This window comes from Chrysemys picta, chromosome 4, assembly GCF_011386835.1.
Source record: "Chrysemys picta bellii isolate R12L10 chromosome 4, ASM1138683v2, whole genome shotgun sequence".
In the NCBI taxonomy this organism is placed as follows: domain Eukaryota; kingdom Metazoa; phylum Chordata; order Testudines; family Emydidae; genus Chrysemys; species Chrysemys picta.
The window spans coordinates 65,861,015-65,867,018 of record NC_088794.1 but is presented as its reverse complement, the minus strand read 5'-3'; positions in this window follow the sequence as shown (position 1 = coordinate 65,867,018).

The window sequence follows — 6,004 nt, the reverse complement described above, 5'->3', positions numbered from 1 at the left end:
GACTATCCAGCACAGGAACATAACGTTTTGGTTATGGGTCATCAAAACAAATAAAATGTTCCAGTGGAACATTCTTACACTTAAAATGACACACTAGTAAATATTCTGCTTAGAGATGTAAGGAAATTAATGTCCCTGGTGGTAGCCTTCTATGGCTAGAGGAAGAATCAAGTAGGATGGGGGGACAGGGAGAGGGGAGAGAACAAGTGAAGAGAGGAGATAATTTAAGTTGGAACTTGTAGCACCAGCTCAGCACAATAGATCTTCCTCATTGTGGATCCAGATTTCATTCCCTAAAGTCACTCTGTCATTCATATTTCATGATATTTATAACAAGATGTAACCAAATACTACCCCAATCTGCTCTGTCTTGCTTTTGTATGGGATAAGTTCAAAAGCCACCTTTCAGCCTTGCAGGTATTTCAATCTATGATGTCAAGTATCAGAGGGGTAGCCGTGTTAGTCTGAATCTGTAAAAAGCAACAGAGGGTCCTGTGGCACCTTTAAGACTAACAGAAGTATTGGGAGCATAAGCTTTCGTGGGTAAGAACCTCACTTTATGATGTATTTTTAAAAAGGCCTGAAAGGATTTTAGGGCTCTTCCCCCAAAAAGCATTGTTTCTGCTTGCTTTCTAACCTTTTAAATATCTGGAATATTATATGTACAGCTCAGCGAACTATTAGGTTTTTTTATTTTTATTTTTTTATTTTTCAGCCAGGAAACCAAAATATCAAGAAAAAATAGTTTGGTTCCCAAAAGGTTCAGAATGTGTTAGCAAAATCCATTTTGGGTCATCGGAAAGTGGAAGACAGAGGGTATGTCCCTCGTAACCCTGGAGTAGGAGACTTGCTTGGGGGATTGAAAACCAAAGATCTGAATCCTCACTCTGGTTCAAGGACTGTGAACTTACATCTACCTCCTAGCAGCTGAGTGCCCTAACTACTAGGCTATTCTACGGTGAGTTGCTCTCTGTCTTTCCTGGTGAAACTGTTCATCTTAGTTTATATATTTAATGAGCCATAGAGAGAGAGCGAGAGAGAGAGAGAATTACTCTGGGTACATCTACCCTACATTTGAAATCCTCAGCTAGCCTGAGCCAGCTGACTCGGGCTCACAGGGCATGGGCTAAGAGATTGTTTAATTTCAGTGCACGCGTTTGGGCTCAGGCTGGAGCACAGGCACTAGGACCTGCAAGGTGGGAAGGTCCCAGAACTCAGGAACCCCAATGTCCACATCACAGTTAAATAGTCCCTTAGCCTGAGCCTCAAGAGCCCAAGTCATAAAGCCTCTCTTCCCCTAGGCAGACAATAGGTCAACTGCCCTCAGGGAGGGTCCTCTTTTTCATGCAGATGTGTTTGTAGGCATTCAAGTGAAACTGGGGCTAATGAGAACTTGAACATGATACTCACTCCCCCTCTCAATTAATCATACTTAATTGCCTGGTGTCTATGATGTTGTCATCTTTCTTGTTCTCAAGTCAGGAAGTAAAACAAAGTCAAGGAAGGCAGAGAAAAGTCCAGCTTCATGAAGTTGTAGGCCCAAAATAGTGTAGGGAGATATAGGGGAAAATAGCATAGAATAGCTGTGAATTTGTAATATGAACAAAAGACCTTTCAGCACATGACATCATAAAGCATAAAAGGGCATGAGTCCAACATTTTTTTATTGAAGGTCATTTTAATGAAATTATTTATGAATGATCTTAGATGTTAGTGTGTTTGTCACAATGTTATTATTATTTATTTATATAGCACCCAAAATGTCCTTTTCTAAGCATATATGTACTTGGATTAAGTTAAATCCATAATCAAAGCTATTCCAGTCACTTATAAAGTATTGTATGACATTCCTGTGTTAGACTGATTTACTGTAAATTGGCTTATGACAGCATAGTAAGTAGTAGTTTGGCTTTGACATTCTAAAGTAAATCAATCAAGCAATCTCAGACTGAAATTTCACACCACGCTTTTTAGGTCTTGTGCAGAACTTAAATTAACATTTACAAACATAATTTATCATAGGTATTGTTATTTAGCTTTCAAAAGGACAAAGAAAGGCAGAGTGTAAAAATTCAAGCTGAGATTTCTAGATTGAAGGGCTTTTAAATAATGTTACCTAGCATAATGTATAACAGTGTCGTATTAGCTTTCAAAAGTTAAAAACCACATAAATTTAAAATAAGACTATTCACACTAGTACCTGCTAACATCACTATCATTTATAGACAAACAATTGTGCTATTCTCTCTCCGGATACATAATGATGCATGAAATCCAGGGGCAAATGGAGTGTGGTTAGGTCACTCTGATGTGTCACAAAGCTGTAAAACTGCTGGACAATGCAACTGTCTCCTGCATTTAAGACAAAATCACTCTGTGTTGTGGAAGAGAAGGCATATAAATAAAACCTGATATTGTAAAGGTTTCATGGAACAACTGCCTCATGTTTCTATAAGATTCTGAAGCTACCATGGTGATTCTCACAACCGCAGTTTACTGGTAAGTTTGGTAGGACCATTATTCTACAGTCAATCATGGACTACAAGGCCAGAGCCCTGTGTACCCTGCAATAACACAGTTGTGCAATTTGGGATAGAACTGAATCCCTACTGCAAAACAGCACTGCAGAATCTAAGGTTTCAAATGATTTTTTAAGAAATAAGGGTCAAATTTTCTGATTGTGTAACTTTGGACAGCTTCCTTGAAGTTTAATGGAGTTATTTACTCCAGCAGAGAATGTGGATTTAAATTTCTAGCCTTTATGGTTACAAATAAAACCTAAATGTGAACCAAGTGCAAACTAATTCAGCAAAATCTGTGTTAATATGCAGAGACTATGAAATTTAGCACAGAGAGCTGTGAACTGACCCATTCATACAAATGGGATTGTTAATTCTTATGCTGGTAATTTCAATGTCAAGATTGATAACTGTTTCACTGCTGATCACATTAGCAGAAACATCCAGCTAATGTGCTAGTCTCAAACTACCTTCTGCATCTTCAAAATCTCCAGAACAGTTCTCTCAGCTGACGCCATGTCTACACGCAGTGCCTCTGGTGAAGATGCTCTATGTTGATGAGCTCTTCTGTCAGCATAAAAAACCCACTTCCGCAAGCAGCATAAACTATGTCAGTGGGAGAAGCTCTCCCACTGACAGCGCTGTGCACACGAGCGCTTATGTCGCTGTAACTTATGTCGCTCAGGGGGTAGAATATTCACCCCTCTTTGCAATATAAGCTTTGCCAACATAGGCTGTAGTGTAGACATAAATGTATAGGGCCAAATTCTTCCACCCTTATTCACAGAGTAGTACCTTATTCCATTAAAGTCCTTGAGTATGGGTGGCACAATTGGGCCATTAGGAGCAGTGTAAAATTAATGAAATTGATATTAAAAGAAGCAACCAAAGGCATGTCTACACAAACATTCATGGCAAGCTGGGGTGTGAATCTACCCTACACTAGCCTGCAGTGGAGGATTTGTCCCTTTGCACATTGTTGATGCACATTAACAGTTTGTTAATGCACTTTGATCTACTCCTGTTTCAGAAAGCTATATCAAAATGCATTAATGAAGTGCTGATGCTTGACAGCAGTGTGCACACACAGTTGGTCTGCAGCAGGTTGATGAAAGGTAGAGTAACACCCCAGCTTGCAAGCTAAGGGCTTGTCTTCACGTACAGCGGCACAGCTGCACTGCTGTAGCACTTGAGTGAAGATGCTACTACACCAACAGGAGAGCTTCTCCCTTTGGTATAGTTAATCCACCTTCCCCAAGAGGCTTCTTCCATCAACATAGCACTGTCTACACAGGTGTTTGGGGGGCGGTGTAGGTCAATATAACTGTGATGCTGAGGGTGTGGATTTTTCACACCCCAAAGCCGCGTAGTTATATTGATATAGGTCTGTAGTGTAGCACTGGCCTAAATGTTTGCTAGACAAGCCCCAATGACCCAATGGATCAGCTGCAAAAAGATTGTTGTATCCACTGCATTACTCATTTTCATATTTAACTCAATAAAGCTTTTAAAAATATACAAGTTTTTAGCTGAAAGAACCACAGAATTGTACTCTGTTGCACTGGTGTGCTGCAGAAATTAGATCAAGGTTGGCATGGAGTGCACAGGGCCCTGTATGAGAGATAGTGTAAGCTGAATTAACGTAATGTGAACAAATAATTCTTGTGCCCGATAGTAAAAATGAAAATGTGTGAAGGAAACAGATTATGTGGCACCTCTGATTTAGTGATACACTTGCATTTTCTTGCAAATGAGGAAGTAAAATTCCAGTCATTTGTGTTTTGTTTCCAAAGGGATTTGCTTATATTATGAGTTTTATCAGGAGGTATGTTCCTCGAAGATTGAGTAACCTTCAAAGTACTGTCCTACAAACTGAGATACTCTAGAGGGAGAGAAGCCACCATCAGGGAAGACCAGTATGGCCATTACTCTGAACCCCGGATTGAGTGCCCCACTTCTTCTGCTGTTGCCTGATCTTTGGTGACTGGTTTAAATGGTCTGACATCATTCTTATGCTGGCGGACCTGATGTAAAGGACCTGTAGGGCAACCATGAATTAGCACCTGGACCAACAAGATACATATCTCCAGCTCCTATCTGCTAGAAGAACCCTCATCTCAGACCATCTAGAGCTACACACCTAGCATGATGCATTGAACAGGAAGCTGAGCTTCTTGCTTCAGCTCTTCCATCTATTTTTGATCATTTAAGGGCAAATATTCCCTTCCTCAGGTGGGAGACAACATGGGAAGGGAAATGGGAGGGAAGGAACAGAAGGAAAATAGGCAGATCACTTGGATGTAAATCAGAACAGTATTTTTTTGTTTTCCTGGTTTTGTTTGGGGACAAGAAAATTTTGCTGGTCTTTGCACCATCTAGCTTTCCATAATCCAGATTTATCTGAGATATTCTATGATTATAGGCCCCATCCTAAATTCCTGGCATACCCCAAACTCATATTAAAGTAAATGGGCAATAAGCATTATTGGAACTATTGACTGTGCAAGGAATGCAGGATCCGAACCTAAATTATTTGGTTCTACCCTATGAAGACTACAAAGAGTCAAAACAGGATTATAAAAAGATAAAGATGAATTCTCGTGGTTCCTGTGTCAGAAATATGCAAGATCACTTTACAGAAGAGCGAGCAGACTGTCTGTGGAAAATTGGTGCAAGCTGAGGTGCAGTTGTCAAAGCAAAATGCTATTAGCGTTTTATGCTAGAATGAGAAACAGAGTAGGCAGGAAGATGCTGCACAGATTCTACACATCCATGTTTCAAAGCACGTTCTCTTCAGCCCTGAAGCAAAGAACACAGTATAGAACCAGCATGATGTGCCTGTTCCCACATCATCTGTGAAGCTTCTCAAACAAGACGTGCAAATTTGAAGCAGCAGCCAAATCCTGCTCAGTGCAGAAAGAAGAAAGACATCAGTGAGTAGACAGCATGTTCCAGGCAATAAATTTATAAAGGATATTAAGAAATCAAGCCAGAAAGGGCAGACTATTCCCATAGCAACTTCTCAAAGTTAGATGCCAGCAAGGCAGATGATTACCGCTGAAACTGTTGAAATAGTGGTTTTAAAAAAGACAGTTACTAGAAATGGGTCTGAGTCAAAACTCAGATCTAAACACTCGCAGAGTTTGTGGCTCAAAATCTGAATCCATTTTGAAAATATTCCCCTAACTCCACACATGTGTTTTGGGGTGTTAAAAATGCAGGGCTGCAATTGGTGGTTTGAGACCATATCCATACCCATTTGTGGAATATGGATCTAAAATAAAAATAAGCATGAAAAGGTCCCCAGTTATCTTTAGTTAAGGGTGATTTTTGTTTTTAACTCATTAGTTCTACAGCAATCTCCAAACTTTTGGCAACTTTAAGATTCAATGTGAAATAAACAGCTCTGCTGGTGACAAGTATCAAAGGTGAACTTCAGTTCATGGCTCAGAGTTAAAAGAAAGTTCTTGGCATCACATTTTTCA